This window comes from Canis aureus, chromosome 29, assembly GCF_053574225.1.
Source record: "Canis aureus isolate CA01 chromosome 29, VMU_Caureus_v.1.0, whole genome shotgun sequence".
Taxonomy (NCBI): Eukaryota; Metazoa; Chordata; class Mammalia; order Carnivora; family Canidae; genus Canis; species Canis aureus.
In genome coordinates, this window is record NC_135639.1 from 33,884,409 (window position 1) to 33,905,032 (window position 20,624).

At 41.6% G+C, this 20,624-nt stretch overlaps 1 long non-coding RNA gene across 1 annotated transcript; it reads right to left on the minus strand.

The window, feature by feature from the left end:
• Positions 1–800: 800 nt before the first annotated feature.
• LOC144300828 (uncharacterized) lies at positions 801–20,393 on the minus strand. Its single transcript, XR_013367599.1, has 3 exons — positions 20,093–20,393; positions 18,347–18,576; positions 801–930 (listed from the first exon to the last, which is right to left on the minus strand). It is a non-coding gene; the product is annotated as an uncharacterized LOC144300828 (long non-coding RNA).
• Between the last annotated feature and the right edge of the window lie 231 nt (positions 20,394–20,624).

A 20,624-nucleotide genomic window follows, 5' to 3' on the forward strand; every position in this document is an offset into this window, starting at 1 on the left:
AAGTTCAAATCAGCATGAGGTTCCTATGTGGCTCAGGTGGTTGAGGCTCTGACTCTTGGTTTCGGCTGGGGACATGATCTCAGGATCCTGCGATTGAGCCCTGTGTGGAGCCCCGTGACTGACTGACCAGCTCCCTGCTCAGCAGAAAGTCTGTTGCTTCTCTCTCTCTCTCTCTCTGCCCCACCCCACCCCCCAGCTCCCTCTGGTTCCCTCTTCTCTAAAATAAATAAATAAATCTTTAAGCTCAAGTCTGTGCATCTTGAACAATGCTGGTTTTTTTTTTAATGCTGTTGTTCTTTAAAGTCTTTTTTTTAATTTTTTTTTTTTAATTTTTATTTATTTATGATAGTCACACACAGAGAGAGAGAGGCAGAGACACAGGCAGAGGGAGAAGCAGGCTCCATGCACCGGGAGCCCGACGTGGGATTTGATCCCAGGTCTCCAGGATCACGCCCTGGGCCAAAGGCAGGCGCCAAACCGCTGCGCCACCCAGGGATCCCTAATGCTGTTGTTCTTAACAGAAAAAAACAAAGAAAGGGAAACCAGGTTTCCTGGTTGGGGCTTGTGTTGGGGGATTGGGCGGCAGAAGCAGAGATGAGTTTTGTGTTTGTGTGCTTCAGCCTAACACGATAGAATCATCATTTGTGAATATTCCACATAAGCCTGAAACCTGGGAGAGGTATTTTTTTATAAATTTATTTTTTATTGGTGTTCAATTTGCCAACATATAGAATAACACCCAGTGCTCATCCCATCAAGTGCCCTCCTCAGTGCCCGTCACCCAGTCACCCCCCCCACCTCCCCTTCCACCACCCCTAGTTCATTTCCCAGAGTTAGGAGTCTCTCATGTTCTGTTCTGGGAGAGGTATTGAGGCTGGACTACAAATCTGGGAGTCATCTACTTCAAGAGGTTCAAACTCTTCTCTGTGCCTAAAGAAAAAAGAAAAAGAATCTGCAGCCTTTCTGATTATCCCCCTACTTTCAAAGTGAGGTGGACTCTGAGGGTAGAAGTAGTTGGGCCACTGTCAGTCATTGTCCACTGGCAAGTTTTTAATTTGGCACTTGGCACATTAACTCATTTTATTCTCATCCACACTGTCCTGTGAAGAAGGCATTATTTCTCCATTTCACAAGGTTCTGAGTAGTTGATTAGATTATACAAGGTCATACAGTTTGTACATCAGCAAAACTAGGATTAAAAGTCAAATGGGATTCCCAAATCCAGAGGTGCCTGTTGTTGCAGTCACAGAGCTGGGTCAGTGGCATTAACTCATTGGTTTACTCAAAGGTCAAGGTCAGAATAGTCCTCTGAACCATTAGCCACCAAGCACAAACTCACCTCAAGACCCTGGAATGGGGATGCCAGTTTTTCAGCTTATGATGGTAGGCCATAAATATCCAAAAGCTCCTGGAAAATTATTCTATTTTGGCCCTGGTAAGAGAGCCATGGCCCATTCAACCCCTCAGATCTGAATACAACAGTGTTAGCAGAAATGGCTTACCTTTGATAGTGATAGCAAAGATTTACAGAAGTCCTAAGTAAGTTAAACAAAAGTGTCATTCAAAACACAAATTTATTAAAAACCCATTTATGAAATCAAACATTCACAATTTCCCTTGGGACACTGACCAAGAAGATTCTCAGGTAGTAAAGTGGCTCTGAAGCCATTTACTGAGAGGTGTGTAAATAATTTTTTTTTATACATATATATAGCATGTGAGAACTGAGACTCTTTTATGTTAATTAAAAATACCAAGTTTAATTCTGTAACACATACTTCACTCAAAGACAATCATTCTGCAAAATAGAGCTGCCAATAATTGGACCCTTCTACAGCCTGGCACCTTTCTTTCCCCTTGGGAAGGAGCCGTCTCCTAGAAATGCAGACAGCTCGTCCCCAGACACAGGGAGTCGTCACCAGCCTCTAATAACTGCTTGTCTTGCCAGGAAGACGGGCAAGCCAGGGCAAGCCCATGGCCTGCAGCATCTGTGTCCAATTCACTCTCCTCAATAAGCAAACCTTCTTCTACCCTGAGAGCAGGGCAGATATCAGGCTGAACCATTTCATAAGCTCCAACCCAACAGAGGTCCATCTGGGATGCCACCCACCAGGCATGGCTTATGAAAGGTTTCTATTGCAAAAGAACCCTTCACTCCAGCCCTTCCATGTTTCTCATCGTCCATGGCTGTGCAAACCTCCCCCCTTAAACACTCCCTCCCAGGCAGCCAGCACCCCATCCAGCATCAGCTACTTGGGTCCCGCAAACGCTGTTCCAAATGGATCCGTCCAGGAGTCCTGCTTCCATGGTGGGAACTGGCAGGGAGTTTAAAAACCTAACTCTGAAGTCGTGAAAAATTACTCTTGACAGTTTCTGAATGAGCAGCATTGTCTTTGGAAGCAGAGTTGGATTCATTCATTCATCAAACAATGAACTACGGCTTTTTCCTAGGGTGTCAAGATGTTTGTTTGCTTTGTTGCTGCTGTTTGTTTTTGTTAGCTTCTACACTCAAACAGGATTTGGTTTTGCACAGCAGATTCTCCAAATGCAAGAAATTTTAAGATTTTTATGATTTCGTTGCTAACTGCAGCCTTTCATGAATAACTCTGGCCACCTAGTGGCTAGGTAAATCTACATGATAGTAGCCTCATTTGAGGTATAAAAGCTAAAGACCAAACTTAGTAGGTTCATTCTCTGAGGAGAAAGAGTAGTCAGTTCACAGAAATGACCGTCCTTCTTTGCCAGTGTAAGCCAGACTATAGGTACACCTACCTAGCTAAATAGAACCACATGAACTTCTTGGCATAATAGATTAAAGATGAGTTTTTCTTGTTACTTAGGACATTACAGAAATCTCTTTTCTGACTTTTTCATACATATTCTTAAAGACAAAGACAGTGTCTCTGGAGTGCATAGCACTCAGTAGCAGTAATTCCCATTCTACAGAAGAGGAAACTAAGGCTCAGAGCTAGCCTAACAGCTAGTATGTGGCAGTGTCAAGACTCAAATACAGGGACGCCTAGGTGGCTCGGCAGTTGGGCGTCTGCCTTCAGTTCAGGGCATGATCCCAGGATCTGGGATCGAGTCCTGCGTCGGGCTCCTTGTGGGGAGCCTGTTTTCTCCCTCTGCCTGTGTCTCTGCCTCTCTCTCTCTGTGCCTCTCATAAATAAATAAAATCCTTAAAAAAAAAAAAAAAAAAGACTCAAATATATGCCAGCAGCCAACTCTCACTGATTTCCTTCCCTCTCTGAGTCTTGATCCAGTAAAGACACTGAGCTCAGACAATCCTAACCATATCCCATGGGCTCTGTAACAACTTACCCTGTTTTATCATTCTCTCCATTAACCTCAAACTTCTCACCTATATTAAGGGAAGGATGTAGCTCAGTGTTGGGGTGGGGGGGGGAGTAAAAGATATTTACAAGCAATTGAGGGTCTGTTTCTATACATAGGCAAATACGTGTGTACATTACCATTTACTGAGTACCTACTAGCTAAAGGGCATCCTATGACCTAGCATAGAGAAGGTATTCAATTAATGTTCAGTGAACAGAAGTCTGAATAAATTCATAAGCAAAATTTTAAAAATAATAATGAACTTTCTGCATTTGTATCTTTGAGGGGAGTCCCAGCCACTGCTAACCAGCTCCATGATCCTGAAGGAAATGTTCTCTCTGGCACCAATCCACTCATCTGCAAATGAGAAGCCAGTCTAAGGGACGATTTGGCCCTTCCTCTCCAAGCAGCATGAGAATCCATAATGCTTGTTTGTGAATTTCTTAGAGAGGCCTCAGGAAGGGGCCCCTCTATGTCTGTTAGTTAGCTCTGCCATTCCTTAGCAGTCCTGAGCTCAATAAATACCTGATGATGGCCACTATGTAAGCAGACTAGACTGCAGAGTTAGCCAAAAGAGTTGAGTTTCCTAGAAAGTGAGTTTCTGTCAAATGAACCCCATTTTTCTCCTGGTTTACATTGTCCAAAATTAATTTTTCTTGGGCTGCCAGAAAATAATAGCTCCAAGATATAATAAAAGCATTCTCAGAAAATCAGCAATCAAAACAAAAGCACACAGATTTCCATTTCTAGCAATACAGTCGCCTAGCTATCCTGAAACACTATGGTGACGGGAAAAAAAAGTTGAAAATGCTAAACAAAAGAGGCACCTGCGTGGTTCAGTTGGTTGTGTCTGACTCTTGATTTTGGCTCAGGTCATGATCTCAGGGTTGTGAGATTGAGGCTCAGGGCTGAGATCCACGCTGGGCATAAAGCCTGCTTAAGGTTCTCTCTCTCTCTCTCTCTCTCCCTACTCTCCACCTCTCCCCCCTATGAATAAATAAAATGCTAAACAAAACATAGAAAGCCCTCCTTTATTTTTTTTTAAGATTTTACTTATTTATTCATGAGAGACACAAAGAGAGAGAGAGGCAGAGACACAGGCAGAGGGAGAAGCAGGTTCCATGCAGGGAGACTGATGAGCTAGATGCTTAACCGCTGAGCCACCCAGGCATCCCCAAAGCCCTCCTTTAAATAAGCAAACAAGTTTCCAAGAAAATAACAGTATTTTACCTTCCTGAGGCCACAGTTGAAGCAGGAGGCCAGAGTTAAGTGACTGCCTCCACTGGGGGCATCTATGGATCTGCAGGTATCTCATGTAGAGTGAAGGGCCAGACTAGCCTGCAGAAAGCCAGGACTCAAGTAGCCTATGCCCTGAGAAAAAGGTAAACTAGAAGAAAATCCACCCAGCAGTGGCAAACAACAAAGAAAATGGTCTGGCACAGCCCTGGCTCTGGGTGAAACAAGAAAAAAACTAAAATTAAAATTTCCCTGAGATTATATAACCACAAATTTGACCACATACAGAGATTTGGGGCCATAAATTTTGGTATCTACATTGTGCCAAAAAAAGGCAAGGAAAATTTCATTTAAAATAAAAAGTTGGGATGCCTGGGTGGCTCAGCAGTTAAGTGTCTGCCTTTGCCCCAGGGCGCGATCCTCGAGTCCCGGGATCAAGTCCCACATCAGGCTCCCTGTATGGAGCCTGCTTGTCTCTCTGCCTATGTCTCTGTCTCTCTCTCTCTCTGTGTCTCTTATGAATAAATAAGTAAAATCTTTAAAAATAAAATAAATAAAAGTGTCAGCAAATGAATTCACAATCAAAAATTACACAAAAGGAAATAAGACACCAAGAGTGGAAATCAGCAGAAACAACCAATAAAAGAACTTGATTCATAAAGACTTCAGGTATTAGAATTACTGGAAACAAAACATAAAATAAGAATGTTTAATATGTTTTTAAGAAATAGAAAGAATCAAAAACACAAATAAAAACTCATCTAAAAACAAACCAACTATAACTTCTTGAAATTAAAATATTTAAATTTAAATTTAAAATTCAATGCAAGGGTTAAGCCACAGATTTAAAAAAAAAAAATCACAACTAAAGAAACCAAATAGGTCTGAAGAAATTTAACAGAAGACAACACATAAAGAAAGCCAAATATATGAAAAAGAGGGTAAGTAAACAAAAAGTTAGTGAGAAGGTCCCACAGATACTTAATTGGTACTCCAGAAGACAGTAAAAGAGAATGTTGAGAATTTTCCCAAATTGATCTGATTCCAATCTCTTATTCAGGAATTCCAATGCATTCAAAGCAGTGAATTCTAGACCAAGAAAGGATGTTTAAAGTAGCTAGAGTGAATGGGTGACGGGCACTGGGGGTTATTCTGTATGTTGGAAAATTGAACACCAATAAAAAATAAATTAAAATAAAATAAAAAAATAAAATAAAATAAAATAAAATAAATTACAGAAATAAAAATAAATAAATAAATAAATAAATAAATAAATAAAGTAGCTAGAGAGGGGATCCCTGGGTGGCTCAGCGGTTTGGCGCCAGCCTTTGGGCCCAGGTTGCAATCCTGGAGTCCCGGGATGGAGTCCCACATCGGGCTCCCAGCATGGAGCCTGCTTCTCCCCATGCCTGTGTCTCTGCCTCTGTGTGTGTGTGTGTCTATCATAAATAAAAAATAAATAAATAAATAAATAAATATTTAAAATAAATAAATAAATAAATAAATAAAGTAGCTAGAGAGCAAAGATGGACTCCTTCAGAGGAATTAAAATTAAAATTAAGCTTAGCGAACACTTCTCAATGACAGGAGTCAGTAGACAGTGGGATAAGACCTTCAAAGTGCTGAGAGAAAATAACTTTCAACCTAAAATTATGGACTTAGAGAAATTATCTTTCATGAATGAGAGTAAAGGTACTTTTAGGTAAACAAAAACAGAAAATTCACCAAAAGACTCTCACTAGACGTGCTTCTTAAAGAACATACTCCTAAAAGGAATATGGCCCAGAGGAATAGCTGAGCTATAGGAAGAGGGATGAAACACATGGTATACATGTAACTAAATAATTCTGACTATAGAATCACTACTAAAAAGCTTAATAAGAAGAATGTCACTTTCCAAAAATATAGCAGTACTCCACTCTGATATTTCTGAGTAATATTCATTCTTAAAATAAACCAAAGTGAAAACACAGATTTAACAAATATTTTTACCCCTTTCCACGTCTTTCCTCAAGCCTCCTTGCCTCTGCTTTTTTCTACCTTTGGGTACATAAAGTTAAAAGCTGTATTGGCCAAACCTACCTAAAGATAAAAGCAGTTATCAGAGTGTCAAACACCATAAAAAGATGATTCAGGAAATCTTTGGTGACCGAATAAGAGCACATTGGGCAGACTGCCGAGGTTGGAAGTGAGACACAGGAAGGGGTGAGGGACAAGTCAGTTATGGGTGAGATGAGACGTGGGGCCAGGTCACCAGAGGACAAGGACAAGCTCAGGGGTCCAGGGGTACCTTGGAGCTCTTAGAAGTCTCTACTCTAAGCCTGGAGGTAATCCTTCCAGAGTAAACCAGGATTTACTTAGCAGAAATTCCAACTTCAGGAATCCGTGAATTGTGTGCAATCCCAAAGAATTAATATTTTTCTCTTTTAAGACTTATTTCTTCAAGGTATCTTAAGCTGACACTTTGTGAGTGCTGATTCCATACCAGGCACAGAGCACTTTAGATTGTTGTTTACTCTTCAAACGAACCTTATGAGGAGATTACTATTTTTATTGTCCCAAGGAAACCAAAGTTTAGGGAAGTTAAGTAATTTGCCCAAGGTAGTAGAGCTAGTAGGGGATCAAGTCAGGACCTGAACCCAAGTTAGTCTGACTTCAGAGCTCATACTATCCATCACTATCTTTTTCTGCCTCCCTTAGCTCTTTTTACTATAATAAGACCCTATTTATATTTTTTCAAGGTATAGACCACCACGTGATAATAAAGCAACTGTGTGTGTATATATATCTAATTTATATTATTGTGTACATTTTACATGTTAATGATGAAAATTAACTACATTATATATGTACATATGACTTGATTTATTTTCTTTAATTTAATAGAAGGCAAGGACTTAAGTCTTTCATCAACTCAGGGACCCACAGTCTGGGGCATCACTATTTGAGAACACTCTATGTCTTATTCATCTTTGTGTTCTCCATCTTTAGCACACAGTAAGTGCTTCATAAATGTCTGACTTTCTCAATAGCCTAAACAGTTCCATGCTTTTGGGTGAAGACTGCTTGGAAGTTTAAGAGGTGTTAGAGTATACTAGTAAGGTAAGGATTAAAAAGACAATAACAGGGCAGCCCGGGTGGCTCAGCAGTTTAGCGCCGCCTTCAGCCCAGGGCCTGATCCTGGAGACCCGGGATCGAGTCCCACATCAGGCTCCCTGCATGGAGCCTGCTTCTCCCTCTGCCTGTGTCTCTGCCTCTCTCTCTCTCTCTCTCTCTGTGTGTCTCATGAATAAATAATAAAATCTTAAAAATAATAATAATAATAATAAAATTAAAAAAAAAAAGACAATAACAGCTTTCCAAAACATGGTCCAAAAAGCTCTGACAGCGTCAGGAGAAATGGATTCCTCTTCCAGTTCTGTCATTAGCTATGTAGCTATTTCACTTCCCTGCAGTGGTATAAATACTACAACATAAACATTTAACAACAATAAAACATGGCCCTGATTTGTACCACTTGCCAATTTCCATGGTATAAAATCTCCCACCATGGCTGATTTCCAGGTAACATGCCATTACTCGGTCACTGACACCACTTTGAACACAGACATGCAGTAGCACATCATTTTCCAGTATTTCCACCCTTCACATACAACACACACAACTCCAAGAGCTTCAATTATAGTAAAATACAATAACTAGTAGGTGATGAGTTTTGAGTATTTATGACCTTGGTTTACTTATTTAATACATAATTTATTGCATTATAATTTAGTTATGCTTATATAATTTTATTTTTTAAATGGCTGTACCACATTATGAAATTCCTGAAAATGTAACAACACCGAGTCACAAGCTGGCTCCCTAGATCTTATCTGTCTCATCTACAAAATTCTAAGAATCATGCAAAACTTTAAGACTGAGGATTTGTGTAAAGATTAAAACTACAGAAGTATTTATCACATTGTTGTTTATAAAATCATAAACTATAAATACATTAAGCCTCTGACAATAGATCAACTAATAACAACAGTAATGTTCACCAAACACTTACCGTGTGCCTGGTGCCACAGTCACCTCCTTCCTACTTTCCAGTTAGCAAACTCACCAACTGACCATCGATCTTTCTAGAAAACATCCTGCCAGGAGCGAGCTGAACATCTGGCCTAGTTGGCCCCTTTCCAGTACTCTGTAGTCTGTTCCTACGAGTGAGGCTGTGTTCTTCAAAAGTAAGGGATGTTTGTCCCTAACCTTGTCTGAGCCCACTGTACTTGTTACAGTGTGTGCTCTAGTTAACTATTACACACTACAAAGAAATGAGCGTGATAAGAGGGAGTTACTGTTTCTCTAAATCTCATTTCAATGCTTTGGAAAGATGGCTTAAGACAAAAACGCTTTCAAATTGGGTGTGAGGAAAAAAACTCAAAAAATGGGGGAAATCATAAATATAAGAGAGAGTGCATTCAAGGTACACACTTATACTAAAAAATATTCTTTGCTGTTTGTCTGAAATTTGAATTTAACTGAGTGTCGGGTGTTTAGATGGCCACTCTACTTGTGGCGCCTCTACATACTCCTTATCCTAAGCACCCCAAACATCAGCTTCACCCATAGGAAACTATTTTATACTTACAGTAACCTTTGTGTCCCTACAGACCTCTGTCTGCCAGCAGAAAGAAAAATTGCTCTCCTCCTCTAGGACAAAGGTTGGGCCTCTTCTAGCGCGCAGTGAGGAGCTTCCCTAGAAGGTGGCCTGAGCAGCTGGCTCAGTGGGAGCCAGAGGTCCACATGAGATCCACAACATTCCTAGTGCTTGAGACAGTGAGAAGGCAAGGCATGGCCCAGAAGACAACCCTCGCCTACTTGACACTTTTGGCCAGGAGTAGCCTAGCTCTTAAGTAGGCCTGGGAAGCCAACCAAAATTTCCCACAAGACACCCCGCCCCCCCATGCTCTTCCCATACATCCAAATCCTTTTGAAATCCCTACTCCTGGATTAAACAACCCATCTTCAACTGCAAGTGAAGTCATGTATATATCCTTCAAATGAGTCCAAATTCCACTTAAACAGAAAAAGCCTTTCCCAGTCACGTCTGCCCAAAATAGAAGGGGAGACATTGTCTAAAGGCGCTAGAGCATTGCACAGAACACACGTGTGTAAACTTTCCCCTTGTCTTAGGGACTATATATTTGGATGACACATTTTGACACCCCCATGAAAGGTGGGGTTGCTACTGCAGTGAGGAAATTGCCTATGATTAGGGGAATATGTGGAAGGACAGGAATGTCTCTTTGGAGCACCTCACACGTGGTAATAGCTGTCATGAAAATGACCCCAATTTTGCCTCTTCTCACTGGGGAACAAGAGAGGAATTTACTTCCCTGTCTTTGAAAGGGGTATCCTTGGTGTGAGTTTTAGATGTAGCGGATTTCTAACTTTTAGGAAAACCTATAGGTTTAGGCAGAGGCGGCATGAAGGCCCACAGCTGGAAACCAAAATCTTGGATTCTGGTGATTGGGAGTTTAACAATGATGCTATTTGAGAGTGGAAAAACTGGAAAGGGTCATGATTGGATTGCTAAAATGAATGAGGTGCCTCACCTGTAGAATTCTCTGTTGCCATTAAACAAGACACTGAAGACTAATGATGTAGAAGATAATCGATACATAATTAGGTGAAAAGTTGTGAAACATGTGCAATAATAATTCACCAAAATGCGGAGCGTGGTAATCTCTGAGTGATAGAATTACTTCTTTTTCACTAATACTCATTTACTTTTTTTTTAACAATTGAAAAAAAGAAAAACTCATTCTATACATATAAAAAACCTTTAAGCACTTCAGAAGCAAAAATCTGTGCTTTTAATTCAGGAAAAAAAAAAAAAAACAAGGAACCAAAATCTATTAAAATCAAACCATGGAAGGAAATTCGACAGGGCTTCAAACCATTCTCTACATCACAGAAATAACATTTGTGAAACTTTAGATTTATAGACTTCCCATGAAGCCAATAAGGGTATATGTGAGCTACAAAGATCACAATGATAACACAGAGAACAGTTAGCAGTTCCAGAACTCTTCCTTACTCTGCACCAGGCATCAGGCTTAACACTGCATTATCTCAGTTTCTTAGCAACCCTACAAAGTAGATAGTATCATTATCCCCAGTGTTCAAGGTTCAGGATGTAAAGTGCCTTGCCTAAGGACCCACAGCAAGCAAACAGATGACCCTGACCCTTCGCCCTGCGTCTGAGCAAATACTGGCCTCAGTTTCCACGTGCCGCACCTCTGAGTGTCTCTAACAAATGATGTCTCTCAGGCATAATTAGGCCAGCATTCTGAACTGTCAACGAGATCTTTTTCCTATTTTGATTGTCAGAAAGAAAGAAAGAAAGAAAGAAAGAAAGAAAGAAAGAAAGAAAAGAAAAGAAAAGAAAAGAAAAGAAAAGAAAAGAAAAGAAAAGAAAAGAAAAGAAAAGAAAAGAAAAGAAAAGAAAAGAAAAGAAAAGAAAAGAAAAAGAAACTCTAAAGGCACCAAGAATCCGTGTACTTTCTTCAGCAGTTCTGGGGGTGGGGGGAGTTAACCCAGGTCTATAGTCCTGGGCACTAGAATGAATGCCAGCAAGCATCAAAAAAAAAGGTAGTCTGGTCAACCAGCTGGTTATCTGTAGAATAGCCAGTTGGCTCAAGGACTGAACTAGATTGCTTTCCTAAATGTTCTAATTGGATGCCTGACTTCAGTTCCCTCCTTCTATCCCCTACTCCTACTCCTGCACCAACCCCCTCACCCAGGGAGGAAGAAAACCAAGGTGGGTCTATAATAAATACAGTCTGCACAACAGGGCAGAGAATGAAGACTAACGACCAGGTGTTTCTCTACACAACAAACAATCTTTTGATGTTTGTTTTTCTTTTGTTTTGCTATTCTCCCTGAACTGATACTCTGTCTTATTAATTAAATAAAGCCTGGTTGGATATCTTGTCTTTGAAAACTATAGCAACATCGAAACACACCAGCCTCTATGGCAGGGTTCTACGATCTCCCTTCCCCATTTACCTAGACAGAAGGAAGACAGTCTTGACCTCTAAAGCTATAGGTATTTACCACCAAGACTATCACATACACTACTTGTTAAGACTTTTAACTAGTGAAATGGTCCCAGCAGCCCAGATCTCACTAGCAACATGGCAGTGAAGTTTATTTAGAAAGAGCATAAACAAGCCAAAGGTATGAGGAAGCTGGTGCCTTCCCCACACAGACCTCCTTGGCGTTAATCACAGAAACGGTGTGTTTCAGGAGTCTAGCTTAAAGGGAGTAAGAAAACCCGACGCTGCATTCCATAATTCTTATTCACTACTAAAGCCGTGAGGCCAGGATGTGTGTTTAAAGCCTCTTTAATTCAAAGACCTGTTATCTTTACTTGACCTTATTTCCTGTCATTGGCAAGAATCAAGCTGCTTCTATTCCCCCTAATAGCCATATAGTATAACTCTTGCTGGGAACAACTGCTGTGTGTACCTTCCTTTGTGGCAGGCCGCAATCTTGGGAAGTAATATGTCTGTTTTAAAAAGAGTCATTTACAGCCTGCTGTTTGACCTAAGGGATTCAGAAGCCCACCCTTTTCTGGCCTCATACACTGTATTTCCTTCCTGGGTTTTTCGCAGGTTTAATGCAGCACAGGTGGTGGTGTGTTTCCAAACCAGGTGTCTGAGGCTAAAGACATTTGCTGAAATATTCAGCTTGGATCTTTCTTTTTGGCTTGGAATTTAGCACTGTGAACTGCTGAGACTTGGTGATGGCTTTACTTTTTTTTTTTTTTTTTATTACATTTCTGACTGTCCTTTACACAGGTTTTCCTCCCTGCAGTTTACTGCTCCTTGGAGATGCTATAAAATCTTTGCAGTTTACTTACCTACACTTCTCAATGTAGTGTCGATGCCACACACACAAACTGGACACTCTCTGGTTGATTGGGTATAGGGCTGGGGCTGCAACTACTTAACATCTTAAACATGAAGACATCAGAGTTCAGAGATAGTAAGGGACACCTCCGACCCCACTCAACTCCCATCCATCCACCCCACCCCTTCCTTCCCCCACCTGGCTACCAACACTTAGCGTCACGTAGTTGACATGATAGGGAAGGCCTGAACTCTGCTTCTTTTTGACCTTGCAACGGTTGCTTCCATATAATAGAAACCCCTTCACTTCAGTGTTATGAAGACCAGAGTTGTGTTCACATTATAAGCAGTACATATTTATATATTATATGATATAAATAAAATTTCATATCTGTTTATTTGCTTGCCTAGTGTTTATGTTCCTCACAAGACTCTAAGCTCCACATGTAAGGAAACCAGGTAGATGAACCTAGCACCTTAAACACAGTAGGAGGGCAGCCTGGGGGGCTGTGGTTTAGTGCCACCTTCAGCCCAGGGTGTGATCCTGGAGACCCAGGATTGAGTCCCACGTCAGGCTCCCTGCATGGAGCCTGCTTCTGCCTCTGCCTGTGTCTCTGCCTCTCTCTCTCTCTCTCTCTCTCTGTGTGTGTGTGTGTGTGTGTGTGTGTGTGTGTGTCTCATGAATAAACAAATAATATCTTTAGGGCAGCCTGGGTGGCTCGACGGTTTAGCAACACCTTCAGCCCAGGGCATGATCCTGGGGACGTGGGATCGAGTCCCACATCAGGATCCCTGTGTGGAGCCTGCTTTTCCCTCTGCCTGTGTCTCTTTTTTTATTTTTATTTTTTTTTAATTTTTATTTATTTATGATAGTCACACAGAGAGAGCGAGAGAGGCAAAGACACAGAGAGGGAGAAACAGGCTCCATGCACCGGGAGCCCGATGTGGGACTCGATCCCGGGTCTCCAGGATCGCGCCCTGGGCCAAAGGCAGGCGCCAAACCGCTGCGCCACCCAGGGATCCCTCTGCCTGTGTCTCTGCCTCTCTTTCTTTGTCTCTGTGTGTCTCTCATGAATAAATAAATAAAATATTTTAAAAATAAATAAATAAAATATTAAAAAAAACATGGTAGGAGCTCAGAAATTTTGTTTAAAAAGGTAAATAAGCGATTTACAGATGCTAAACAGCACCATGGGAATGAAATAACCAAAATCCAAAATGCAGAAAATTCTATAGGACAAATACCAGTTTCTTCAGCAAATACATTTTTTTAAGATTTTATTTTTTTGAGAGAGAGAGCCCACATACAAGTGGAAGGGAGGGGCAGAGGAAGAAGCAGATTCCTCCTTGGGTAGGGGCACCAATGCAAGGCTCGAACCCAGGACCCTGGAATCATAACCTGAGACAAAGGGAGACATTAACTGAGCCACGAGGGACCCCCCAACAAAAACATTCCAAGACAAAAAACGTAGGGAAGAAATCTAGAGATTAAGAGATTTGAGGAACCTATGAATCAGATGTGAAATGTCAAAGTGATGAGATAGGAAAATCTCAGACTGCTTGGATGCTAGTTAATATCATTGTTATTTTCTTGTAGGTATAACAATAATATGGTGGTTGTGTTTAAGTAAGAGTACCTATCTTTTAGAAATACATACCAAAATATTTACAGCTGAGCTGATAAGATGTCAGGAATTTTTTTTTGAGAGAGAGAAAGAGTGAGTGGCAAGGGAGGGGCAGAGGGAGATGGAGAGAGAGAATCTTGAGCAGAGCCCGACTCAGGGCTCAATATCATGACCCTGAGATCAGGACTTGAGCCAAAATTAAGAGTCAGACACTTAACTGGCGGAGCCACCCAGGTGCCCCAAGATGTCAGGAATTTTGTGTATAATCTGGGGGTGGGAGGGGTGATTGGGAGTGGAGATGAAAGAGGATTGACCTGAAGTTGATCACTGTTGAAACTGAAGGAAGTTTATCTGGGTTTGGGGGGTGTCCATGGACTATTTTGTTATTTTGTGTATGTTTGAGATTTTCTATAATAATTTAGAAGTAAGGAAGAAAGGGAGAGAAAAAGAAAAATGGAAAGGAGGGAAGATACCACCTTTACAGTCAAACCTGGATTCAAATCTTGGCTCCCTCACTTATCAGCTGTAACATTCAAGGTTACAATTTATCATCACCAGCCAGTTTCCATAACTGTGATGGGACTAAAAATAGCACCTGTCTCCTAGTAAGAATCAAATGAAATCCCATATGTAAAGTATGTCTAATAACTTAACACCCGAAGAATAAGCCAATCAAGAAATGGGCAGAAGACATGAACAGACATTTCTCCAAAGAAGACATACAAATGGCTAACAGACACATGAAAAAATGTTCATCATCACTTGGCATCAGAGAAATACAATTCAAAACCACAATGAGATACCACCTCACACCAGTTAGAATGGCTAAAAGTAACAATACAAGAAACAACAGGTGTTGGCAAGGATGCAGAGAAAGGGGAACCCCTCCTAAACTGTTGGTAGGAATGCAAGCTGGTGCAGCCACTCTGGAAGACAGTATGGAGGTTCCTCAAAAAGTTGAAAATAGAGCTACCCTACGACCCAGCAATTGCACTACTGGGTATTCATCCCAAAGATATAGTTGCTGTGATCCGAAGGAGCACCTACACCCCAATGTTTATCAGCAGTAATGTCCATAATAGCCAAACTATGGAAAGAGCCTAGATGTCCATTGACAGATGAATGGATAAAGAAGATGTGGTGTATATATACAATAGAATACTACTCAGCCATCAAAAAAATGAAATCTTGCCATTTACAATGACATGGATTGAACTAGAGGGCATTATGCTAAGTGAAATAAGTCAATCAGAGAAAGACAATTATCCTATGATCTTCTATGTGTAATTTAAGAAACAAAACAGAAGATCATAGGGGAAGGGAGGGTAAAGCAAAACAAAATGAAAACAGAGAGGAAGGCACACCATAAAAAACTCTTAATCATAGGAAACAAACTGAGGGTCACTGGAGGGGAGGTGAATGGAGGGGATAGGGTAACTGGTGATGGACATTAAGGAAGGCACACGATATGATGAGCACTGGGTGTTCTATCAGACTGATGAATCACTGACCTCTACCTCTGAAACCAGTAATGTGTTAATTAATTGAATTTAATAAAATCAAAAATCATAAAAAGTGTGTCTAACAAATAGCATGTAATAAATGGTAATTGTCCTGAAGACCAAATGTTAAACATGTTATCCAAGTATAATTGGTGCTAAAAAAGATTACATTTTAACAACAAAAATTACTAAAATTCCAGAATCCTGAGTAGATACCATGCTAGATGTTCTATAGTCAAAACTCATTTAATCCTCATACTTAAAGTGAATCCTCTCTAAGCAAGATTTTTTTAAGGTTTTATTTATTTGAGAGAACTCATGAGTGAGAACACAGGCAGGGGAGAGGGAGGAGCAGGGAGCCGTACTCAGGGACTCGATCCCAGAACCCCTGGATCATGACCTGAGCAGAATGCAGCTGCTTAACTGACTGAGCATAATCATAAAAATAGTCATTCTCACAAAAATATCAGCGGACTTCATCCATTTTCTGAAGGCTTTTTAAATATCTCATATTCAGATCATTTTCTTTTGAATCATTCTATCAACTTTCTCTCTTCCAATTAATAACTGAACAAATCCTACCAGATTCATATTTGGTAATGGCTTTGTCTGAAACCATAGGAATTCTCCAACATGACCCTTCAGCACACTTCCTGAAGTCCTGCATCTTCTCAAGATTTATTTATAGTTTTTTTGGCTAGATGCTGATATTGAGTAGGAAGGAGGGGAACAGAGGGATATTAATTTTATAAATTGTTAGTTATTAGAGAATTCTGCTCCCCTGTGCAACCTGCCAATTGTTGAGACTAGAATACTGGATCTCCAGTGACCTCCTCCTATAACTGCAAATTTCACATAAATCGTGCATAGCTGGATACTCCTGAAAAGCATTATTAGACTTGACATTTGAGTATTTCAATCCAAAATGGTTTAGGCCTAATTATCTTTCCAATTCCCCCAAATCTCTATTTCTCTTTGATTTTATGAATGTAGATGAAACAACATCCTCTTAAACCCATTCAGATGGACAAAGCTGGAAGAGCACCAGAGGCTACCAAAGGCAATGTTAAAAAGTTAAATATGTACCTTGGCCTTTTGTAGTTGTGTTAACCAAAATTCACTCCTGATGCTTAACCAGAGAATTCCTTCCAATTCAATCCATGCAAATAAAAAGTTCAGCTCTAACATACAAAGTAAAATAGGGAATGTCACCATAGGGGGCAAAATATCATTGTATTTTTTTGCCTTATCCCCTAATGCAAACATAATCTCCATTGATTATTTTAAATAATGTCATAATGCAAAAAAATCTGAGCAGTATAGGACAGGGATCAGGGGAAAGTACATAAATATGAGAGATTTTACTTCCTAAACCACATAAAACCCTGCAAAGATAAACAGCATATAGCCAACTGAGTTTATATCCATAAATGTGAAAATCTGCCTACACCAATGTTGACCAAAGTTGCCTGAGCACACGGGAATTAGGTTTGGAGCCTATTAAACATAGATTCTCGGGATCCTCCTACAGAAATTCTAATCAATAGGTCTAGGAATAGAGCCCAAGAATTGATACCTTTTAACAAGTATCCCAGGAATCCTTATGCTCACATAAGGTTAAAAACCACTGACTTGGTCAAATTAGAACTTTATTTTTTTTAAGATTATTTATTTACTTATTCATGAGAGAGAGGCAGAGACACAGGCAGAGGGAGAAGCAGGCTCCATATGGGGAGCCTAACGTGGGACTCGATCCTGGGACTCCAGGATCACGCCCTGGGCTGAAGGTGGGCACTAAACCGCTGAGCCACCCAGAGATCCCCAAATTAGAACTTTAAAAGTGAGTATGGTTAAACAATGAACACAGGGCCTCCATCCAGCTGATCTCTGGAGTCAACATGAAAAGGAAACTGAAACAGTCTTTGACATCAGGCAGATGTTAGGTTGGATCTCGGCTTTGTTATTTACTTGCTCAAAAGCCCTTGAACAAGTAGCAAACATTACTACGCTTTTTTCTCCTTGTATGTAAAATGGGTGTAACATGGACCCACGAATTTTTACAGAACTAAATAAGGTGAGAGGACTCAGTACCGTGTATGATAGATAGCAGTCAGTGTGCTCAGTTAATTTCCTTCCTCTTTTATATCTTTAAAAACATTTTAAAGGTTTTATTTATTCATTCATGAGAGACACAGAGAGAGAGAGAGGCAGAGACATAGGCAGAGGGACAAGAAGGCTCCATGCAGGGAGCCTGATGTGGGATTTGACCCTGGGTTGCCAGGATCACACCCCGGGCCGAAGGCGGCACTAGACTACTGAGCCACCCGGGCTGCCCCCCTTCCTCTTTTATATTTTAAATGGGCCCCACAGAGAATAGTGCAGGGCAACATGAGCTCTGAGAGTTGGCATGCTTCCTACGGGTCAGGTGCCCACTGCCATATCCTCCTCTGCCAGACCCCCAACTGCTGCTTCCCATTCATCCTCCCCACTGCCCCCCGTCACACAGGACTCCCTTGGGTGATATTAGACACACCACAGCCGTAATGTGCCAGTGAAGACAACCTGGTGACAGGTATGAAGAACCGGTCCCCTCTTCCTTCCCCACAAGGGGCTCATCCCCACACCACACTTTATTCTGTCACAGTCTCCCCTTCTGTTACGAGCAACAGCCATTACTTTCACAGGAAACCTCTAACTTTTCTTTCCCTTCTTTTGCTCAGAGACCTCAGAAAACTCTTCCTCTTACCTGCCTCCACCTCTCGCCACCTGCGTTCTATGTGGGTGCCAGAACCAAGCTTAATAGGGGCTGCCGAACAGGAGGACAGCTCTAGGAGTTCTTCCATCTGACGCACAGGAGAGCCATCTGTTCAAAAGTGAAGCTGGAACGAAGAGCCTTGCTATCCACCTGGCGAGTTCTTGAAGACACCCAAAAGTTCTCCTCAGGATCACTCCAGAAACTTGTGCCTCTTTCTTAACCTTCGAGAGAAAACTTTATCAAATACCAACACAGTCACATGCGACTTGTTTTTCATCTTTTTACTGCTGCTCTTGGAGGTGAGGGACCCTCGTCCAGGCTCACCTGGAATCACTGAGGCCCACAAATGTGAAGGCCATGATCTTCCCCCTACTCTGACGTGCTTCTTGGCACTCATTCCAGCGTACCCTTCAGAGGGAAGTGGTGAAAACCCTGTGGTTACTGGGGGCTTCTCCCCTCTTTGGTTTCTCTCTCTCTTTTCTCTCCTCCCCATCTATTGCTTTTCCCACTTCTCAATTTAGCACCATCAGACCTGGATCCAAATTCTGACAGTCTGACTTACTTAGTGTGTGACATGGAGCATACTACTCTTCTGGGCCTCAGTGTTCTCATCTTTAAGGTGGGAGTAGTTACAGTACCAACTTCATAAGATCACTGTGAAAATGAAATATATTAATAAATTCAGAAAAGCATGTGTGTGCATGTGAGCAGGTGCATGTGTCTGTGTGTCTTGCACTTAGCATCATGGCTGGCATAGAGTAAGCATTCAATAAATGTTAGCTGTTGCTTTTGATAGTTCCTTTGAGTCTTTTACCTACGCTAGCATGGGCTTGCCAGAAAATCTGGAGAATATTCCTGGGCTCCTCAAGTGCCAGACTCATCCTCACTACTGGAAGGAGATGTGTTCAATAAAGTCACAGCAGAGAAGGAATGAAAAGCTTTCGTGAGGTCAAGGAGCCTGTCGGATTTTTTTCAAGGGAGATTCACTTTTGTTAGGTTCTATTTTCCAAACCATGACAACTTCTTCAGGTCAGGAAACAACAGATGCCATTTAGCCTTTGAACACACTTTAATTTTTTACCAAAAGTAAAGATGTATTTTAATTTTCTAAATATAAACCAGGCATGATTATTGAGGATAATTTGGGAAAACACAGAAAGGTTCAAAGAAAATGAAAATCACCTGAAATCCCCTCCTTCCAGGGGCAAACCACTAAGAACATTGCAATCTTTTCCATATGCATATATCTCTATGTTTGTTAAAAATATACTTCTACCATTTTTTAAATGTTTTTGTTATATTTTTTTGTTTTGCTTTTGTCACTTAACTTATACAGTGCATATTTCCCAGGATTAAACATTCATCAAAAATGACTATATCGTAATCCATTATGAAAATACGCCATGATTATTAACATTCTTCATTGCTTCCAATTTTATACAGTTTAAACAACCTTGAAGTGAACATTTTTATCAGAATTTTTTTTGTTCTCAATTCTGAGTATTTGGGGGAGGTATCTGGAGGGGGGCTGCCAGGGTCAGAGGGGAATGCCTTTCCTAAGACGCTCGCTCGGCAGATACTGCAAAATCTTTCAGGAAGGTTGTGCCGCTTTACAATCCCATCAGCAAAGTCAGAAGGACCTAAAGGTTTGGTTTTGTTTTGTTTTGTTTTTTAGTTTCTGGGTCCTAGTGAATAACCCGGGTGGCTTGTGACCAGAGGTTGCAAAGGGCTACGCACCGGAGCGCTGGAGAGGGACGCACACTGCTTCCCGCCTGCTTGTTTGCTTCAAGAAGAGCTCAGGTGCATTAAAGAGGCACCGCGCTTCCAACAGCTCCTGTGGCCTGACACTACCCGAAATTTCTCCACCATCGTTTTAGCAAACTCCAAAGGCAGCCGCGTGCGGAACACCGTGAAAGCCTCCTCACCCAACTAACCAATCAGCTCCTCACGTCGCCCCTGGAGCGCCAAGCCCCAGGGGAACCGCCTACTCGCGCCCGGGGGCTGCGGCCCACCGCCCCGCGGCTCCTCCCGCGGCTCCTCCCGCGGCTCCTCCCGCGGCTCCTCCCGCGGCTCCTCCCGCGGCTCCTCCCGCGGCTCCTCCCGCGGCTCCCACGACCCGTAGGCCCCGCCCCGCCCCGCCCCTGCGCCTGCGCAGACAGCAGGTGCGCCTCGCCCGGAGCAGGTGCCCGGCTCGGCTCGCAGTGTTGAATGAATGATTTGTCTTGCCTTGTCCTTCAAAGAGCTTTCTATACTGGTAACACGTGCCCAA